The sequence below is a fragment of the Lissotriton vulgaris genome, chromosome 1_1 (genome assembly GCF_964263255.1).
Source record: "Lissotriton vulgaris chromosome 1_1, aLisVul1.2, whole genome shotgun sequence".
NCBI lineage: Eukaryota > Metazoa > Chordata > Amphibia > Caudata > Salamandridae > Lissotriton > Lissotriton vulgaris.
Window position 1 is genome coordinate 1,121,088,833 of NC_141685.1, and position 19,777 is coordinate 1,121,108,609.

Here is a 19,777-nt window from a genome sequence, read left to right on the forward strand (position 1 = left end):
GATAAGTTCCATGCATTTTCTCAAGGCTGTTCGTCTTAACATTTGTTGTATAGAATGCAGAGGTATGTCAATAAGATCGTCCTTGGGTACATTGCAATGTATTACAGTGATGATGTTCCTCCCCATCTCTCCCACTCCCATTACTCCTACAGTTATTTCAGAGCCCTCTGTATTGTGTCCATTTACCCCATATTTTGTCCCACTTCCTCAGGCATCCCCTGCCCTGGAACACCCCTTTTTCAGCATTGCAGCACCAATCCAAGTCTTCCTTCCACTTCATTAAACTCAGTGGTTGATTCTCACCCAAATCTCTTGCTATATTTCGTTTGGCTACTATGCCTGCAGTCATGAGCCATATCTTGGAATATTTTGGCCATTTGTCTTCTCCGGTCACGCATATGATATGCCACTTAGCTCCATGTGTGACCTCTTGGTCTACCACTTCCCACATGACCTCTATTATTTCTTCCCAGAATTCTTGAATTTGTGGGCATGACCACAGCGTTTGGTAAAAGGTGCCTACTTCCCCACAGCCCCTTACACACTGGTCTGAGTCACTTCGTCCTATACGATGTAGTAGCCCCCTTGAGGTGTACGACCTGTGTAAAATGCGCAGTTATATGAGGCGGAACCGTGCTCTCATTGCTACCTCCCTCGGACTATGTATCGCCTCTGTCCAGTCATCGTCTTAGAGTGATATGTCTCTTTAAGGCATGTTTTAGTTGTAGATATCGCAGAAATTCCGAATCAGTTATTTGATACTCCTCTTTTAAGTCTTTGAAGTCTATCAATGTTTGCCCCCTCCATAAATCCCCTAGATATTCCATCCCTATGATCTGCCATTTACGGAATTCCTTTAGCTGGCCCACTTCTCGCAGTAGATCACTGTCCCATAGTGGTGTTCGTCCCGTCAATTTCTCTTTCCAGCCTAGGAATATAGTTGCTTCCCTCCACAAGCTTACTGTCTTTTGTGTGTGTATAGGTAATGTTTCTTGTTTGCCGACAGTACAGCGCAGCTAGGTAACCTCTCAGCCCCATGTAGTGACTGTCTACTCTGTATGCTGGTTCCTCCCGTCTCGTAAACACCCACTCATTTATAGTTCCTAATTGTGCTGCCCAATAGTATTTTTTGATGTCTGGGATTGCCAGTCCTCCATCGAACGCACTTCGCTGCAGCTTATGCAAGGCTATTGTAGATTGTCCTCCATCCCATAAAAGTTTCCATAGTTCATTATCTATCTTCTTAAAGAAGCTAGGCGGAATTTTTGAGGAGTATTTTGCAGAATGTATAAGCAATGCCATCATCTTGAATACGTCAGCTCGTTCCTTTAGGGACAGTGGAAGTTTCCTCCAGTGTAGTGTGTCTCTACGCAGTCTATCTAGCTGGGTAATTAGGTTGTCCTCTAGGAATTCGTTATCAGTCTTTGAGATTATTATGCCAAGGTATTTTAATTTTGTTTTTTTTTGCTAGGGATTGTGCACTTGTTGGTAGACTCTGGGTCTCCCCGGTCAGTACATAGAGGAGGGATTTGTTCCAGTTTATCCTATATCCTGAAAAACTCCAGAACAATTGGAATATATGAATTATTAGCCTGATCGAGGACTTTGTGTTGGTGGTATATAGTAATATGTCATCAGCAAATAGTGATATTTTTTCCTCCCCTTCATCCCCCTCTCCTCCCCCTCAGATTCCCCAGATTAGTGGGTCCCTTCTTACCCACGCCGCCAGGGGTTCAATCGCCAGAGTGAACAGCGTGGGAGAAAAAGGCATCCCTTGTAATTTCAGTTGTAAGCTGTGTGAAGATATATGTGGACGGGCTGGAGCTCTGCAAGTGTGTGCATGTATTTGTGTAACCATGCAGCATGATGTTGGAAATCTCGCTTGTGATTTCACTGTGTTTTGTATCTGTGTGATGCTCTTGAAATGCAGCACATGATTTAATTTCAATCCTTGACTGGAGGCGGAGATGCATGTGTGACAGTGAGTGAAGTGCTGAAACGTAACCTGTCATTTCTGGTGCAGTCTAGGTTGTAAAGGTGTGTTGGCGTTATGTGGTGGGGGTTTAAAATGAGGCATGTGAGTTCCCTTGCAATCCTTGTGGGTGGGGGTGTGTGGGTGTAAGAGAGAGGATAACTGAAACGTATGTTATGATTTTATTTGCAGTCTGTTGAAATTTAAGACTGGAATTCCTCATGGGGCAGATGTGTTTAAACACAGCCTTTAATTTCATTTGGGTGTGGGAAGGAAACGTGTGAGGCGTTTAACAGTGCAGCTTAGGATTTCACTTGCTGTGTGTGTGTGTTTGCGTTTGATTGTGAGATGGTGCTTATGATTTAGTTGCAATCAGTAGTGGAGGCTTGAGTGGAGCTTTCGAATGCAGTGATTTGAAGTCTAGTTAATTTAAACATCTTTTCGCTTCACCCTTTTAGTGCTATACTATATTGTCTTACATTGGCAAACATTACACATTAACACACAAAAAATGTATTAAGGCTATTTGGATTTTGATCACAATAGCGTGTGCTATGGTTAACTTACTTTGGGATAAAAAAAAAGAAGCTGTGATGTTGTGCCAGGGTCTCATGGACATTACAAGCAGATTTGATGGGGGTATCTAAGTGGTAAGTAAATTGTCATACTGTCAAGCATATTGCTTTGGGTGAATAGGCAGGTGAGGACAAATGTTTAAAAAAATTAGGGACTATTCAGAACAATTTTCGTGTCAGAGCTTTCCAAAAGACACTACCTGAGGCGTTAATGTTTATAAATAGCGGAAGGTTTCTGCGGCCAATTATGGTGCATTGAACTTTGTTTGATTTCTACCCTTAAAACTATTTGAAGGACTTGTGACCGTGAATTACCTCGGTCGATTTTTCTGTTCTGCAATGCTTTTATTTTATTTTTTATAGTATGCTTGGATTCTACAACTTTAGTTTTATCAACATAGAGGATAATTAGCTTTCTCTTGCCATTAACCTTTCTCGTAATCTTTCTGTCATGTCTTCCTTAAGTCTTATGAGGTTCCTTTCTTTGCTGCTCTTTGTGGCTTACTCCCCTGTCCTAATCATTTTGTTTATTATAAAAAGCATACAAATAATAAAAACATACTTCTATACAATGCTGCAAAAATAGATATAGTCACAATAGGAGTGCAATTATTTATTCGAATATTTTAATCAATCATTTATCAGTTATAAAAAAAATACGGTTATTTCAGCCATATCTTGTTAGTCTCTAAGCTAAAGCAATAAAAGATGCAACTGGGAGGAAAATAATAGCTAAGTCTGTTTGGTGACATAGAACCACGATCTTGTTACAGGGCTTGACTATATGCTTCTAAATTAAAGAGTGAAGCAAATGATTCCCTAGCAACATCTTTTTTGTACATAGCAGCATGAGGGTATTCCTTGTCTTTAGTCTTCCCTAATCACAGATACAGAGCGCTGTGCATTCCTTCTTCGTATGCCATTTTATTGTTTAGACAAAGAATAGTAATATTCCCAGCCTAAATTTCATGTAAAGGCTTCTGTTCATCTCTGGTTGTATAATGTCTACATATGGATTGTAGATTTTTAGGTCTCGGCTACTCGGCTAGCGTAGGCTGCGCGCATGCGCAGTCTCGCTGGAGAGATTTAATGAGTTAGAGTAAGTTTCACTAGCGAGGTTAAGCCCCGCCCCTCTTTTCCATTGGCTGGCGTCACCGTTCATGCTAAACGGTGGCCAGCCATTAGAAAAGAGGTGTTAGTGACGTACTCCTTTCTCTTTGGAAGCCGTCCCACTTGGACTGGCTTCCTTGACTTACTGCTGGCGTAAAAGGTTTCTTATCTTCTTTATGGGGCCAACTGTTTCTCCCCATAAAGAAGATAAGAAACCTTTTACGCCAGCAAGAAGTCTGTCCAAGTGGGATGGACTACAAAGATAAGAGGTTACATATTCTTTCCTGTGTAATCAATGATTAGGGATTCGGAACATCCTTGCACGCTCGATAGAGAATTAAATCCATTCCCGAGTATTACGCCTTTATAAAGGAATCGATTGTCCATGAGCAACAACCGTGTAGACAAACAAGCAATCACATAGGCGAATACTTATTTTGTTTGGGGTAAAAAAGGATGGAGATATCGGATTGGTTGCAGGAGTCTTTGTCGTAATGCACAGAAGCTGCGAGTGGCCTTATCGTGCCCGTCGATTGGCCGAACAAGCCTTTGCCATTTCTTGAATGGGTCAGTTCCTCTCTCACCCGAACACATCCTTGGCACATCATTTCACTGCTGCACATCCCGTACTTGACGTCATGTAAGTGGTGAAATGCTGTCAGAATATTTGGAGATGGTCTCTGACCATCCAATTGTATCGGTGGGTAGTTTAGGGATTCATGTCTCTGGACTCTTCGCCCGGTGCTAGGTTCTCTTCCGCTCGGTTGAGCCCGCCCCGCCCTCTGAAGCCGCCGACGCTGTTGTAAGTACTCACCGCCTGAGCGGCCCAGCTCCGCGCTGCAATTTCTCTCTTGGCCTTCGCTGCTATCAGTGAGGTTACGAGTGCAGTGCGACTCCGCTGCTGGCTGTGAGCTACATCTCGCACTCCTCACACCCGGCAGCTCGGGCTGGAACTCTTCCCTGTGGTTTGAGATAAATACTTTATTTCATATATCGCTTTCGCGTAGATCGGTGTTGATAGTTTATAAGCGCAGCCAATAACTGACTTTTTTTGTATTCCCGGTTTAGTAGTATTGAACTGACATCGGGAGGATGGTACCTTGAGTTGGCACTGTCGGCATTTGTATTGATGATCGTCCATGCAGCAAGCCTTTAATCTATTAGCCCTGGACTTTAGCGCCGGTATTTTGAGAACGCCGCATTTTAATTTGTGAAGGCATGGGTAGAGGTTATAGAATTTGTAGTGTGTTTACTATTACAGGTTTAGGATTGTAGGTGTTTACACAAAAATGAAAACACCCTTGGTGGAAAAGTCTAGCTTCGGCAGGGATATTGTACACACGTAAAACAACACTGTTTCCCAGCCCCGTGATGTAGTGAGAGCTTGAACAAAGTGTTCATTCGTGAAGAATGGTACTTCAATGTAAACCAAGGGTACCGGCTATTGTGTACTGTTACAAGTATTATCGTGGTTAGCCCTCATGGCTGACTTGGAGATGCTTTGAAGTGATACATTTACTATAAACACGTTACCCTCCCCAGCGCACTACAACTCATACTGATTACATAACAGGACTGTGATTCATCGATAGAGAAGATTTTTGCAATCGAAAAACGACCACCCGGTTCAGGTCAAACATAATTATTTTGGCATACCGCACTGATATATACATTATTCCAAGATCTCGAGTGTAACGCGCCTTCATCCTAATTTTCAAAAAAACATTTCTTAACCAAATATTGAATACAGGCTATTAATCACTAAAGCCATGAAACATCAATCGCAATTCAGTGGTCACCATTGGGAGGGATGTCCCGGATTTCTGGTTGGCCTTCACCTAGGCCCCCCCTGCAAACAGGTCACCTGCAGTGAGCTGTAGCGGGCTTTGCACAATGTACCTAACTCCTTCCCATAACAATCGATAATTGATCAGATTTTTTCTCGCCTATTAACCAATAAAAGAATAAATACACATGAGTCCCCAAGGACTATTGTCTTAAACTCCCTTTGTTCAGACTAGCGTAATGTTGCAAGCCTGTACTGGCAGTGCCATCTGAGGCGACACAAGTGGTTTTGTACAGCAAGAAAATGAAAGCAATTTAGGATCCCATTGCTGAATGGTTTTACCCAGAGCTGGAACCTGCCTTGAAAATGCCTACTTCACCATACATCAGTTGAGTTTTGTCTCCATTTGTACCAAAGTTTCCTCAACCAACTACAAAAAGTGATTCTAAACCCAAACATTCCGCACACTTTGGTTATCATCGACGTGTGTGCCCTGTACTCTTCAATACCGCACAACAGGGGCATTGAAGCTATGGAGTCTTTCCTACTTTCGCACTCTATGAAAGATGATTTGAAAGTGTTACTACTAGAGCTTATGCAATTCACGCTATACCACAGCTATTTCACTTGGAATGACGAGTTTTTCATGCAGCTAGTGGGCACTTCAATGGGCAACTGTGCAGCTCCCAGCTACGCGAATCTGTTCATGCACCGTCTTGAACTCGACCATATCTTGAATAACGTCCATTGGTCCCAAAAAATTGAGGCGTACTGGCGATACATTGATGATATTTTTTTAATTTGGGCAGGATTACCTGAAGAGATACCTGAATTTATTTCCTACATCAACGGTGTGGATGATCACATACGATTCACCTATAATGCGGATACTAAAAGTTTACCTTTTTTGGACATCCTAGTCACCCTCGACAATGTTAACATAAAAACTTCACTGTTTGTGAAAGCCAATGATCGGAACAATGCTCTCATGTACCCTAGCTGTCACCCAACTCCATTGAAAAAGCACCTACCCTTTTCACAGTTAATGAGGGCTAAAAAGATTTGTTCAGAACCAGAAGTATTCTTCAAACTGAAAAGAACATTCTGCAGAAATACAGGGAGAGAAAATACCCAGAATTTACCTTGCAAGCTGCTCGAGACCGCATCATGCTAAAGAACAGAAATGATCTCTTGACCCCCGCACCAACATCACTAACAGTGAAAGACCAGTATTTGTGTCCAGATACTCTTCCAGAAGTTCGTCAATCAAGAACATTATCTTAAGCAACTGGCAGATGATCCAATTCGAACCAGACTTTCGTGGCATATTCAATTGTACTCCACTGTTCGCTTACCAAAGAGCGAACAATTTAAAAAATCTGTTGGAACGCAAACCCAAACCACCGGATATTGTGTTTTCAGGCACCAAACCATGTCATAATTGCAGTCACTGCAACAATATCATTAGAGGCAATTTCATCAACCATCCTCTGTCTGGCAAACAGATCAAACTAAGAACTAACGCCACTTGTGATTCCATGAACTTGGTTTACCTACTAAAGTGCCCTTGCGGCTTACTCTACGTCGGGAAAACCGAAAGAAAAATCTAAATTCGCCTCACAGAGCACAAAAGCACAATAAGAAACAAGACCGTGAAATCTCCCCTAGCTGCTCACTTTACCTCATCTCAACACAACATCAGCCAGTTAAGGTTCCTTGTACTGGAGGTTGTCCCGATGAGACCTGGCATTGACAATCGCAAAAAGTTACTACAACGTGAACTCTTCTGGATAAAGTCGTTGGACTCGTGCCAACCAAAAGGACTCCATGAACAGATTGAATATAGTTGTTTCCTTTAAATATGCTCTTACCATTCTGTCTGATACATCCCTAACTGTCATCTTTATGGAACTTATTCTCTTCCCCTATGTTTAATTTTCTTTAGTATTTTCCTTTACTTTCACTTTACTTTTCCTAAACTCCTTTTTAGGTTTTGCCTCGCCGAAGATGCGCTCTGCGCATCTTTTCGGCGCAGGCGAAATCCTGTTGAGAACCGTAGGGTGGCTTGGTTCGGCCCTCGTCCTTGATTGGCTGGCTCCGTAAACGGAGCCTTGCCATTGGACGAGGGGCCTGTCCGTCAATGCCGGACCAGACACGGGGGCGTTCCCGACATTCTTTGGCTTTTGCCGACGTCACGGGACGCCGGGAACGCCCCCGTGTCTGGTCCGGCATTGCCGGCACTACTGCGTCTCTTCTCCCCCGTTTCCCGCCCCGTGACTGGCCGGCCGGCCAATCCTAGCGCGGCCGGCCGGAAGTGCCCGCCCCCCGCAGCCCGGGGGAAGAAGTTGGCGTCTAGGTGAGTGGCTTTCTTGCCGTTCCCTCCCCCCTCCCACTGCCCGTGTGCCCGCCCGCCTCCCTCCCGCTGTCCGTGAGCCTGCCCGCCCCCTCCCGCTGTCCGTTAAACATTAAGGGCGCCAAGGTGCGCACCGTGGGCAACGAACCAAGTTTCACCCACGAGTCTGTGGGTACCAGAAATTTACGTTCCGCCGGCTGGATTAAATGAAATTCCTGTTTTTACACACGTTTGCAATGTTTTTAACTTTCTGGCCAATATCGCGACGATATATATTTTTTCCCGCTAAAACTTTTGCGTACATATTCTTCAACAAAAAGTAGTTTTGCTAGCTTTATTTTTTTCCTTGAAAATATGTTTTAAAAAGCCATCTTCAGCTGTGGCTGAAAGACTCGGCAAACTGTTGCTTCGTTGTGCTCTTTGTTCTGCTTTAGAGCACATCTGTGTGTTTTCTCGAAGTGTTGTTTAAAATAATAGTATTCCCCACTAAGGTTCGCCGACAGCGCGGGAGCGAAGTTCCGAACGAAAAACTCGAAAGTTCCTCTTGAGCGCGGCGTAAAATGCCCAGATGTCCGGTCTGAAGGGGTTGACCCTAAAAGAGGGGTCCGGGGACATTGACGACCTCGAGTCGACGACACATCTGGTTATATCATGAGACCCCCCCCGCAATCAGGCAGTTAGTCACGTGCCAAGCCTCTCCCCTCCTGTGACGGCCGGCGGGGGTGGGGTAAAAACAGTCAAATGGTAACGAGGGTGTCAGGCCCCCGTCTTGCCATGCCAAGGCGACAAATAAGGCAGCATTGCATTGGAAAAAATGCCATCGCTCATAAATGCAATTCACATGTCTTGTGGGTGGTGTAGGTATCGGTAGCCGACCGGGCTGTAAGTTTTACCCGGGATTACGTGCTCACCGGTTCAGGGGTGGTTAAAGCTGTGGGTTTAGAGAGCCTGCATGAGCCCAATCTATGTGGGGGCATGCCAGCCAGGGCTAACAGTGGCGGTCCTCAGGGATCTGAGTTCTGATGTGTGTCCCTGGGGGGGAGGGGTGGGGGCTGTGAGTCTGGGCTGACACCGCTCTCTGCTCCCTCTAGGCCTCGCAGGTGACCGTCTGCCCCCCCACCCTGCCCGAGAGACTCCCCGCGAGCAAGAGACAGTCACAGGTAGACTTTACTAGCTGCCACAGACAGAGACCCCACAATGCCAGAGAGAGACCACCCCGCGGGGAAGCCCTCTGCCCCATTTGCTGTCAGAGGGCCATCTCTTGAGTGACGCAGAGGGTCGGGGTTGGGCAGAGCTGTGTGTGGGCCCCAGTCCAGGCATGCAAGAGTGCTGCAGGAGAGGTTTGGGGTGCAGTGCCAACGCTTCCGGTCCCCTTTCCCGCACTCTTCTTTCTGGCGCCCTCGGCCTAGCGCCGGAAGAGCCGCTCGCGCCGCTCAGACCAGCGGCCGCTTCCATTCCGGGACAACAGGGGGGTCCCAGGTAAGGCGTGAGGTGCGCTGACCGAGCGCCGTGGGGGTGGGGGCATTTCCGCAACCACAGCAGTGCGGCATGGGTGAAAGATGGGGGCGTGACGCAGATACCTGCGCAGCAGGGGGGACTCTTCATGGGGCCCCCAATACTTCAAACGGTCCCCAATGCACGTCTGTGAGACACTGCAGCCCCTCGTCCCAGTGCGCGTGAGGGGCCGTCATTGTGTGATGCGTCACTGAGCGCCTGGGACTCAGTGTTGGAACAGCAGGGGAGATGTGCGTCAGAAGTGAGGCGCACTGGCAGAGCAGGGTTTGGTTGGCAGAGCTTTGTGTGGGCCTCAGAGCTGGAACAGCTGGAACAGGTGGGGGTTGGGGGGGGGGGGTGCAAGTTAAGACTGTGGTGCAGCGAGAGAGCAGTGCATGGGCCGGGGCACTGGAACAGCTGGGGGTTGGGGGGGGGGGGGTGCAAGTTAAGACTGTGGTTCAGTGGGAGAGCAGCGCATAGACCGGGGCACTGGAACAGCTGGGGGTTGGGGTGGGGGTGCAAGTTAAGACTGTGGTGCAGTGAGAGAGCAGTGCATGGGCCGGGCACTGGAACAGCTGGGGGTTGGGGCGGGGGTTGGTGCAGTGGGAGAGCAGTGCATCGGCCGGGGCACTGGAACAGCTGGGAGTTGGGGGGGGGGGGGAGCGGGTGCAAGTTAAGACTGTGGTTCAGTGGGAGAGCAGTGCATAGACCGGGGCACTGGAACAGCTGGGGGGTTGGGGGTGCAAGTTAAGACTGTGGTTCAGTGGGAGAGCAGTGCATAGACCGGGGCACTGGAACAGCTGGGAGTTGGGGGGGGGGGGGGGAGCGGGTGCAAGTTAAGACTGTGGTGCAGTGAGAGAGCAGTGCATGAGCCGGGGCACTGGAACAGCTGGGGGTTGGGGTGCAAGTTAAGACTGTGGTGCAGTGGGAGAGCAGTGCCTGGGCCGGGGCACTGGAACAGCAGGAGTACTGCACGTTGGGAACGAGGTGCACTGCTCGAGCCGCGCGTGCGCCCAGAGGTGCCGCACGTCAGAAACGAGGCGCTTCGACAGAGCTACTACTTGTAGGTGACCTTTAAAGCTTCACAGCCACAATCCAAGGCATAGGACAGATAGTTCCGAGACTTGCCACTCCTCCCAGCCCCTCCCAGCGCGCAGGCAGCGAGGGTCCCTGGCTCTGCCCACGGGCTCCGGATCCAGCCAATGGCAGCGTGGGGAGCCAGCCGGAGAGGGTTTAGCAGGGAAGCTGGTTAAAGTCTGGCACTTGGGCAAGGGACGTCAGAGGACTAAGACCAGTTTCCAACCACAGGAAGAGGCTGTGAGACTGCTGGGGGCTAGCCGAGCCAGGCCTAGCTATAGGGGCGCTGTGCCATCCTGGGGAAATCCCAGAAACCCACCCACGGGCCTTGTGCCAACGCAAGGATTATCTGATTTAGACGGGGTTATTGCCTGCCAACCCCATCAGATCCACCGAGCGACAACTGACAAAAAAAGCGACCCAGTGCCACATCAAAGAAAACCGAGGCCACTGTGCCAACCCTCCGTCGATCGCTGACTAAAGAGAAGGCTGGCGGTGTCCATGGACTAATGACAGAGGCCGCGGAAGAGAAATAAGCGGAGAGGCCCCTGTGCAAAACACCAGCATTATCTGACGAGGGCCAACACCAGGGGTCCCCTGTGCCAACACCAGCGAGATCTCACGACTGCCAATAAAGGAGTGGACCCTGTGCCAACACCAGAGAGACCTGACGAGTGCCAAGACCGGAAGGTCCCCTGTGCCAGCACCAGAACCTTCTATCGGCTGCTAGCATAGGAGCCCCCCTCCCCCTGCCCGACCCAGAGCTGTCTGACGCCTTCCAACCCGGGAGGTACCCGTGTGCCAGCCCTGGCCGTCAGGATCTGAAGGTACGCAGCTGAACCCAGCTAGCACACCCTCTTCTCCCTGTGGCACTGTGCTGGGCCTTGGTATTGGGGTCCTTCATCTTCGGTTCCCTAAACACCTCGCCCTGCCCTTCAGTTCTTTAATCCAGGCTCGGTTCCCTCTCCTCCCTCCAGTTCTTCGGTTATCCCTCATCCTGTTTTATTTCTCCTAGTTCTGGTTTCTAACTCGTTTCCTTCAATGAGATCCTGCTTTGGTTCACCCCTTTTCACCTTTCCTTTTCAGCATTAAGTCCTTCGCTTTTCTTCTGGCGCTCCCATTCCCATGTCCCTTGCCTCTCCTTTCATTTATCTCAAGCTGTCTCTTTCACTTGTAAATAGTTAAAGCCCTTTCCGGGCATCATGGCGCTAGACACCCCCCCCCCCCACTATAAGCTTAACTTCACACATTCAATTTTGCTATTGAATCCGTAACTGGTTCCTTCGTTTCCTGATTTACTTCCATCACTCTTTCTTCCCATCTCTACTCCTTCACCCTGTCTTCTTTCACTCGCAAGCTCATTCCTTGTCCCCCATTTCCCTCATTTTTCTCCATCGTTTCCATAGTTGTACCTCCCCCAATCTACCTTAATTTCCTCGACCTCCACTGAGCTCCTCATTCCCCTATTCCCTCCTTCTCTCACTCGTCTTTTAGCCTCGTTCTCTATTCTCACCGCCCTAGCTTGACCTTTCGCCGTTTCCTTCCCTACCTGTGCATTTCGTCACCTCCTTCGTTCACCTTTTATCCAAAGTCTTCGTGGTTTTCCTTCCTTCCCTTCTACATGTACTCTCTCGCTCACCTCGCTTCCTTCACTTAGGTTACTTTTTTAAATCTCCCCAGTGCATTTTCCTTTACCTTCCAACCTACTACTTTTCCTCCTATCCCACAAACCCGTTTTTAGGTTTTGCCTCGCCAAAGATGCGCTCTGCGCATCTTTTCGGCGCAGGCGAAAACCTGATGAGAACTGTAGTGTGGCTTGGTTCGGCCCTCGTCATTGATTGGCTGGCTCCGTAAACGGAGCCTTGCCATTGGACGAGGGGCCTGTCCGTCAATGCCGGACCAGACACGGGGGCGTTCCCGACATTCTTTGGCTTTTGCCGACGTCACGGGACGCCGGGAACGCCCCCGTGTCTGGTCCGGCATTGCCGGCACTACTGCGTCTCTTCTCCCCCGTTTCCCGCCCAGTGACTGGCCGGCCGGCCAATCCTAGCGCGGCCGGCCGGAAGTGCCCGCCCCCCGCAGCCCGGGGGAAGAAGTTGGCGTCTAGGTTTGTTTTGCCCATTCCGCGGCCGACCGCCGCCGGAGGAAGTCCAGGTGAGTGGCTTTCTTGCCGTTCCCTCCCCCCTCCCACTGTCCGTGTGCCCGCCCGCCTCCCTCCCGCTGTCCGTGAGCCTGCCCGCCCCCTCCCGCTGTCCGTGAGCCCGCCCCCCTCCCGCTGTGCGTGAGCCCGCCCGCCCCCCTCCCGCTGTGTGTGAGCCCGTTACCCCGCCCCCCCTCCCGCTGTCCTCCATCTATTGAATATCTGGCTCTTTAAGCCACTCGACTTCCCGAGTATGCTACGGGACATATTACCTTGCCCATCGGATACCCCCACAGCCTCCCTGGCCGCTGCACTCTGTGAAAAACCCTCCTTTCCCGTGGCGTGTTCTGTGCGGCTGTCCTGGGCACTGAAGACTGCTTTATAGCGCCTCCCTGTGAACCGGAACTCCTCAAGGCGCTGCCCGCGTGACTTGGCATAGTGCTCCGCTCACTGTGTGGATGGGGCCCGTTGTGTCTGTGTTTTAGGAAGTCAGCGCTGTAATTGGGGAAGCGCCCCTGGCATGCGTGTGACCCCCTGAGCTTGTGACTAGTCGCCATGGTTGGCTCAGAAGGAAAGGCCTCGCCTGTGTAGTGTACATACTTGTCAAACTCCAAGCAGAGGTGGTCCGTTGTCCTGCTGCCAAGCAGTCCGTCTGGAGGATAAGTTGCCCTTGGAGCCGTGAGATCGATAATGTAGAACCTTTTTGTGTTTCTTTAAGTATGTTTAACGAAAAGGTTTTTTCTAGGTACAATGACGTCACACGTTTGTCCCTGTGGACTGGTCAGCCAGATTTCAGCCGCTCTTGAAGCTTTTGTTGGGGGAGGGGAAGAGGTGGGCACTGTTTGAAGATTTAGGGTGGAGTCATTGGTGGCATTAGAAGGGGGTGGGGCCTTATCCCCTCGTGCACATGTCCTTGTGGGTGGCTTAAAAGCATGGGGGGGGAGCGAGGCTTGGGCCACCCAGAACTGGCAAGACAGACCCAGCAGAAGTCAAAGGGGTTTTCGGCGGGACGGGTAAAGTGAGCTGCAAGTCTGAAACTGCATCTTTCGTTTCCATAATCAGTAAACTAAACAGAGACATGGAGATAATCCATATTACATTTCCTGAGTTATTTAAAAAAAAAAAAAAAAATTAGAAAAGATTCAAAGGTGGCCACACCTGCCCCCCTCCACCAAAACACCCCCAGCTGCTCCCTCCTGAACCCCCACCCGTGGTCAGCATCCAGCACAGGTGTGAACCGGGGTCACGCAGGCCCGGCTGCTGCCAGTACCTTTCACAGCGCTCTATTTTTAAGCCCTGCGCCAGGCACTCTGCTACCGCTCCCATCAGATGAAATTCATTGTGCGGCGCTGACCTCCCGCCGCAGGGTTTTTACTTAGGCCAGCCTGTCCTTCAGTTTGTAAATGGAGTGTGCGCGAGCTTTCTGTTCCAGGGGAAATGCATATTTGTTTCTTCTCCACACAAGCCTTATCAGCAGATGAATGCTGTGTGCAGGCCCTCCTCCGCCGAGGATTTATCAGGCGACGCCGGGCTTGGGTCAACAGCGCTCGCTCGTCTTTGAGAACCCGCGGTGAAGTGTCGTCTTCAGAGGACGGGGGGCTGGGGGAGTCGGGCACATGTCGGGTTTTATTGTAGTCAACATTGCCAGCTTTTAGTATGTTTTAAGAGCTAACAGTTTTGTAAATAGAAATAAGTGAGGCACACGCACTGTACGCATTGTCATTTGCCTAAGATCACACCGTTCATTAATTCATATGGGGGTAGCTAAGGTTAGAATTCTAGTTTTCAAACTACGTTGCGAGACATCACAGTGGGTTAACCACCTGCTGCTGAGATCTGTATGTGACTTCGAATGGAAGAGATGCGGTTTAATGCTTAAGTTGCTGAAACCACTAAATTGGGTTTTAATTATGGCTTTGCTCAGGACAACATTTTGTATTTTTTCGCACATCATCCTGTCTTTCACTATAATCGGTATCATGTTTGGCAAAACTGAGAAAGCAAGCCAACAGGCTGGATTAAACACCGAGGAAAAAACAGGGCCTCACTGTTGAGTCAGAAAGCGCCTATGCTTGGGACCCTGTTTTCGTGCCTCTGTTGCCTGCTTGTGACCCTGTGTTCGTGCCTCTGTTGCCTGCTTGTGCCTCTGTTGCCTGCTTGTGCCTCTGTTGCCTGCTTGGGACCCTGTTTTCGTGCCACTGTTGCCTGCTTGGGACCCTGTTTTCGTGCCTTTGTTGCCTGCTTGTGGCCCTCTTTACGTACCTCTGTTGCCTGCTTGTGACCCTGTTGCTTGCTTGTGACCCTGTTGCTTGCTTGTGACCCTGTTGCTTGCTTGTGACCCTGTTTTCGTGCCTCTGTTGCCTGCTTGTGACCCTGTTTTTGTGCCTCTGTTGCCTGCTTGTGACCCTGTTTTTGTGCCTCTGTTGCCTGCTTGTGACCCTGTTTTCGTGCCTCTGTTGCCTGCTTGTGACCCTGTTTACGTGCCTCTGTTGCCTGCTTGTGGCCCTGTTTACGTGCCTCTGTTGCCTGCTTGTGGCCCTCTTTACGTGCCTCTGTTGCCTGCTTGGGACCCTGTTTTCGTGCCTCTGTTGCCTGCTTGGGACCCTGTTTTTGTGCCGCTGTTGCCTGCTTGGGACCCTGTTTTCGTGCCGCTGTTGCCTGCTTGGGACCCTGTTTTCGTGCCTCTGTTGCCTGCTTGTGGCCCTCTTTACGTGCCCCTGTTGCTTGCTTGGGACCCTGTTGCTTGCTTGTGACCCTGTTGCTTGCTTGTGACCCTGTTTTCGTGCCTCTGTTGCCTGCTTGGGACCCTCTTTTCGTGCCACTGTTGCCTGCTTGGGACCCTGTTTTCGTGCCTCTGTTGCCTGCTTGGGACCCTGTTTTAGTGCCTCTGTTGCCTGCTTGTGACCCTGTTGCTTGCTTGGGACCCTGTTGCTTGCTTGTGACCCTGTTGCTTGCTTGTGACCCTGTTTTCGTGCCTCTGTTGCCTGCGGGGGGGCTCGCAGCGAGCCCACAGTGTGTGGGGTGGGGCTCGCAGTGTGTGGGGGGCTCTGTGTGGGTGTGTGTGTGGGGGGGCTCTGTGTGGGTGTGTGTGGGGGGCTTTGTGTGGCTGTGTGTGGGGGGGCTCTGTGTGGGTGTGTGTGTGGGGGGGGGGTTTGTGTGTGTGTTGGGGGGGCTCTCTGTGGGTGTTGGTGTGTGTCATTTGCAAGAGATAAAGCTAGTGGCATTGTAAATGACAATGCCATTTATTTATGTTAAAAAAAAACATAAATAAAAATAATGTCAAGAGCAATGCCAATCGCTCTAACTTTAACAAAGGCAAAACCATTGCATTGTAAATGCTTGTTACACTTTGTGATGACGATTTTTCATCTTAATGGGTATAATGTTATTATTCTCAATGTATCCGTTTACACTCTTTAGTTTCTGCGCTTTTTCCTCCCTTTCTATATTTTTTCTCTCTTCTGTTCTTTACTATTCATCTAATTCATGTATTCCCTATCCAAGATGGCCAACACTTCTGTGTCCCATCGATCTAAAGTTAATGCATTTAATGTCTATTTTTCCGTTCATCCTTTTTAACTTCTCTTGAGTATTTAAACCAGTTTGTTACACATTGGTTACTTTCCCCGATGTTCTGGGGTATTTCACAGTTTCTAACACCACACACGCCACGCACTGCACACTCTCTAGTCTTCTTTCTATGTTTTACCGGACGTCTTCAAAATACACGTTTTCACTTCCGCGTAACGATTCTGCTGACACCCGCTACTTAACGCAGTAACTCCACTACCTCGGTGAGAACATTCAATTTCAGTTTCGACTTTTGATCGCGTTTCACGTTTTATTTAACGCGCACACTCGGGTGCTCACTTGAGTGATTCTGACTCGCAATCTACATATTCCGCACCGTTTGATTTCCGCATGCACCTATGTATGAACTTTGTAAAGTCTTTATCTTTGTACCAGGTTTTACTCTACTTCATCACATAGTTCTCACCCGTTTAGCTTTGCGTTTTGGTTACACAATACTTGGTTTCACTTCCGTTTTCATTCCGCTTTTTCCTATGGTCCTTTGGTCCTACTTTCTATTTTTTATTTATTTAACTTAGGGTCACGTCCATTTCCTGAAACAGTGTTTGTTTCCTTCACAGATTACTCTGAGTCCCCTGATGAAGGGACTTTCGTCCCGAAATGCATAGGGAGTTTTGCATATTGAAGCGTTTTCACGGATTAAACCTTGAATAATATTATTTGAGTCATTATGATTACAATATATGACCTTCATGAATAAATGTATGATGAACTGATTGGACTTTTGAACTTGATTAATTAAGACAAAACCAGAGGTTACACTTGCCTCCACAGAAGCGCCCACAGGAACCAGTGTGGGAATCTCCTACACCTACTCGACATTAGTACACTAAAATGAAAACACCCTTGGTGGAAAAGTCTAGCTTCGGCAGGGATATTGTACACACGTAAAACAACACTGTTTCCCAGCCCCGTGATGTAGTGAGAGCTTGAACAAAGTGTTCATTCGTGAAGAATGGTACTTCAATGTAAACCAAGGGTACCAGCTATTGTGTACTGTTACGAGTATTATCATAGTTAGCCCTCATGGCTGACTTGGAGATGCTTTGAAGTGATACATTTACTATAAACACGCTACCCTCCCCAGCGCACTACAACTCATACTGATTACATAACAGGACTGTGATTCATAGATAGAGAAGATTTTTGCAATCGAAAAACGGCCACCCGGTTCAGGTCAAACATATTTTGGCATACCGCACTGATACATACATTATTCCAAGATCTCGAGTGTAACGCGCCTTCATCCTAATTTTCAAAAAAAACATTTCTTAACCAAATATTGAATACAAGCTATTAATCACTATAGCCATGAAACATCAATCTCAATTCAGTGGTCACCATTGGGAGGGATGTCTCCGGATTTCTGGTTGGCCTTCACCTAGGCCCCCCCTGCAAACAGGTCACCTGCAGTGAGCTGTAGCGGGCTTTGCACAATGTACCTAACTCCTTCACATAACAATCGATAATTGATCAGATTTTTTCTCCCCTATTAACCAATAAAATAATAAATACACATGAGTCCCCAAGGACTATTGTCTTAAACTCCCTTTGTTCAGACTAGTGTAATGTTGCAAGCCTATACTGGCAGTGCCATCTGAGGCGACACAAGTGGTTATGTACAGCAAGAAAGTGAAGGCAATTTGGGATCCCATTGCTGAATGGTTTTACCCAGAGCTGGAACCTGCCCTGAAAATGCCTACTTCACCATACATCAGTTGAGTTTTGTCTCCATTCGTACCAAAGTTATTGTTCTACAACAAAAAAGATTTGGTGTGGCAGTGATCTAAAGGAAGATGTGCTTTAGGCTAGGAGTATAGGTGTATCTAGGTAAACTTATGCTTCCTTGTACACCAGCTGCCCTTCAAACTGATATAGTCGGTATTGCGCATAAAAGCAAAAGGCAGGTCCAGAATAGGCCCAGGTCTTTGAAAAATATTAAGAAATTCACAAATGAGTTTTCTAAATTGTGAGTTCCAGCTTTCCCAAAATGCATTTATTGCCCTTCCCCCTGAAATGTTCCACATCCTGTAATCTCTGACTCTTCAAACTGTAGTGGTCTATCACGAGCTCTTGGTTGCATTGGGTGCTATAAAAAGTGCTCATTTTCTGTGCTATTGAAGTCGTAGCCTCCCAGCATGGTTGGTGGTTATATGAGCATGTCTGGGGGTACCACATTTTTACTGTAAGCTTGGGTGAGGCTTACTGGCCTCCTAAAAAATTCAAACAGTTGTCTGTAACAAGCCTTTTGTATTTCTTGCGCTGGGAGCATTATTTGTTGTGAAATCTTTGATGTATGCGTGTGATCAGGGGTTATGCTTGCAATTAGGTGGCTGGCTTCCTGCCCACTAAGTAACTTCCTCCGTGGTGAACCACCTGGGCCTTTCTATGGAGTGGTCAAGGTTATTGGGAGGTTGCTGTAGAACATTAATACTCATGCTTAGTGATCTCCCTTCAAATCAGGCCTGCAAGATGCTAGCCAAAACGCTCTCTTCTTTTACTGGCTAGATATTTTTAATTTAGAATATAGAGTGGATCTGAGTGGATGCTAGACCATTGAATAACTGCCCTGAAAAATGTGTGAGTATCAGAATTTTCCAGATAGTGCTTTACGGTTGTTTAAGGACCAGAGAATCTGATGAGGCTTTCCAGAATTTGGCACCGGCCTGGTGCTATTTCTCTTTGCATCGGAACAGAAGAGGTAGGATGCAGAAATCGGCAGACCACTCTGATGTTGAAGAGCGTGAGGACCGCATACCACTGCTTGTTTAAAACTTTGTTTCCAGGTAAAGTGATAACGGGCTGCCTTTCCCAGTGTTTTTCGGCATAATATCAGTACATTTCCGAAGTAACATTCTTTGATGATTTCACCACTGGATTTGTTTATTGAGTCATTTTCTTTTTGTAGAGTGTTTGCTTGCCAGAATACGAAGAAATGATTTTAAATGGACATTAGCTGCAGGTCATTTCCACAGTCTAGCTCGGTTAAGAACCGGATTTAGGTAGATTGTGGATTAATGCTGTATGAGCCCAGTTCAGATACTGAAGCCTCCCTCGCGGTACCTGAGGCAAGTTACAGCACAGATAGTAGGAAGAAAGTTTCAATCTTCTGTGTCTTGGTTATCTTTTTTTCAAGCCCCATTAATCGTCATCTTTCGTGGTTAAGTCACTGCTTTCCTTGTTTAAACATCTAGGATTAACTTGACTGAGGTTCCTCTGATGCTGTTTTTTTTAGTTACAATAACCTACAAAGCCATTCACAAGGTGATGCATTGTTAGGAGCACAGCATTGTGTTGTAATGGAGCTGCTGTTGCAGAGCTGTCAGCAGATTTTCAGGTATCCTTTGCTCCCTCAGTGTAGAACTAAGAAGAGTTTTATTTGTATTTATTTTAGAAGTTTTATATAGCGCTTGCTGGACCCAGAGGTATCAGAGCACCTTACATAAGTATAAGATAGTTACGGTAAGAAACAAAATGACAAACGGCATGGAATACGAATAAGTTAACAAAAGACAAACGGCTTGAGATTATACATATCACGTAAACAGTTAGAGCAAAGAGCTATATACATATACTACATGGAAGATCAAATGTAAGGCTCAGGTTGAGACCCCCGGTATTTATTGAGGAGGTGCATTTTGATGTCTTTTTTTAAAGCTGATATAGGAAGGGTTGCATC

At 47.8% G+C, this 19,777-nt stretch overlaps 1 protein-coding gene across 4 annotated transcripts in view; it reads left to right on the forward strand.

The window, feature by feature from the left end:
- Positions 1-19,777, forward strand: part of PRKAG1 (protein kinase AMP-activated non-catalytic subunit gamma 1) — a 274,867-nt gene that overhangs the window by 104,505 nt on the left and 150,585 nt on the right. The gene's annotated exons all lie outside the window — the stretch shown is intronic.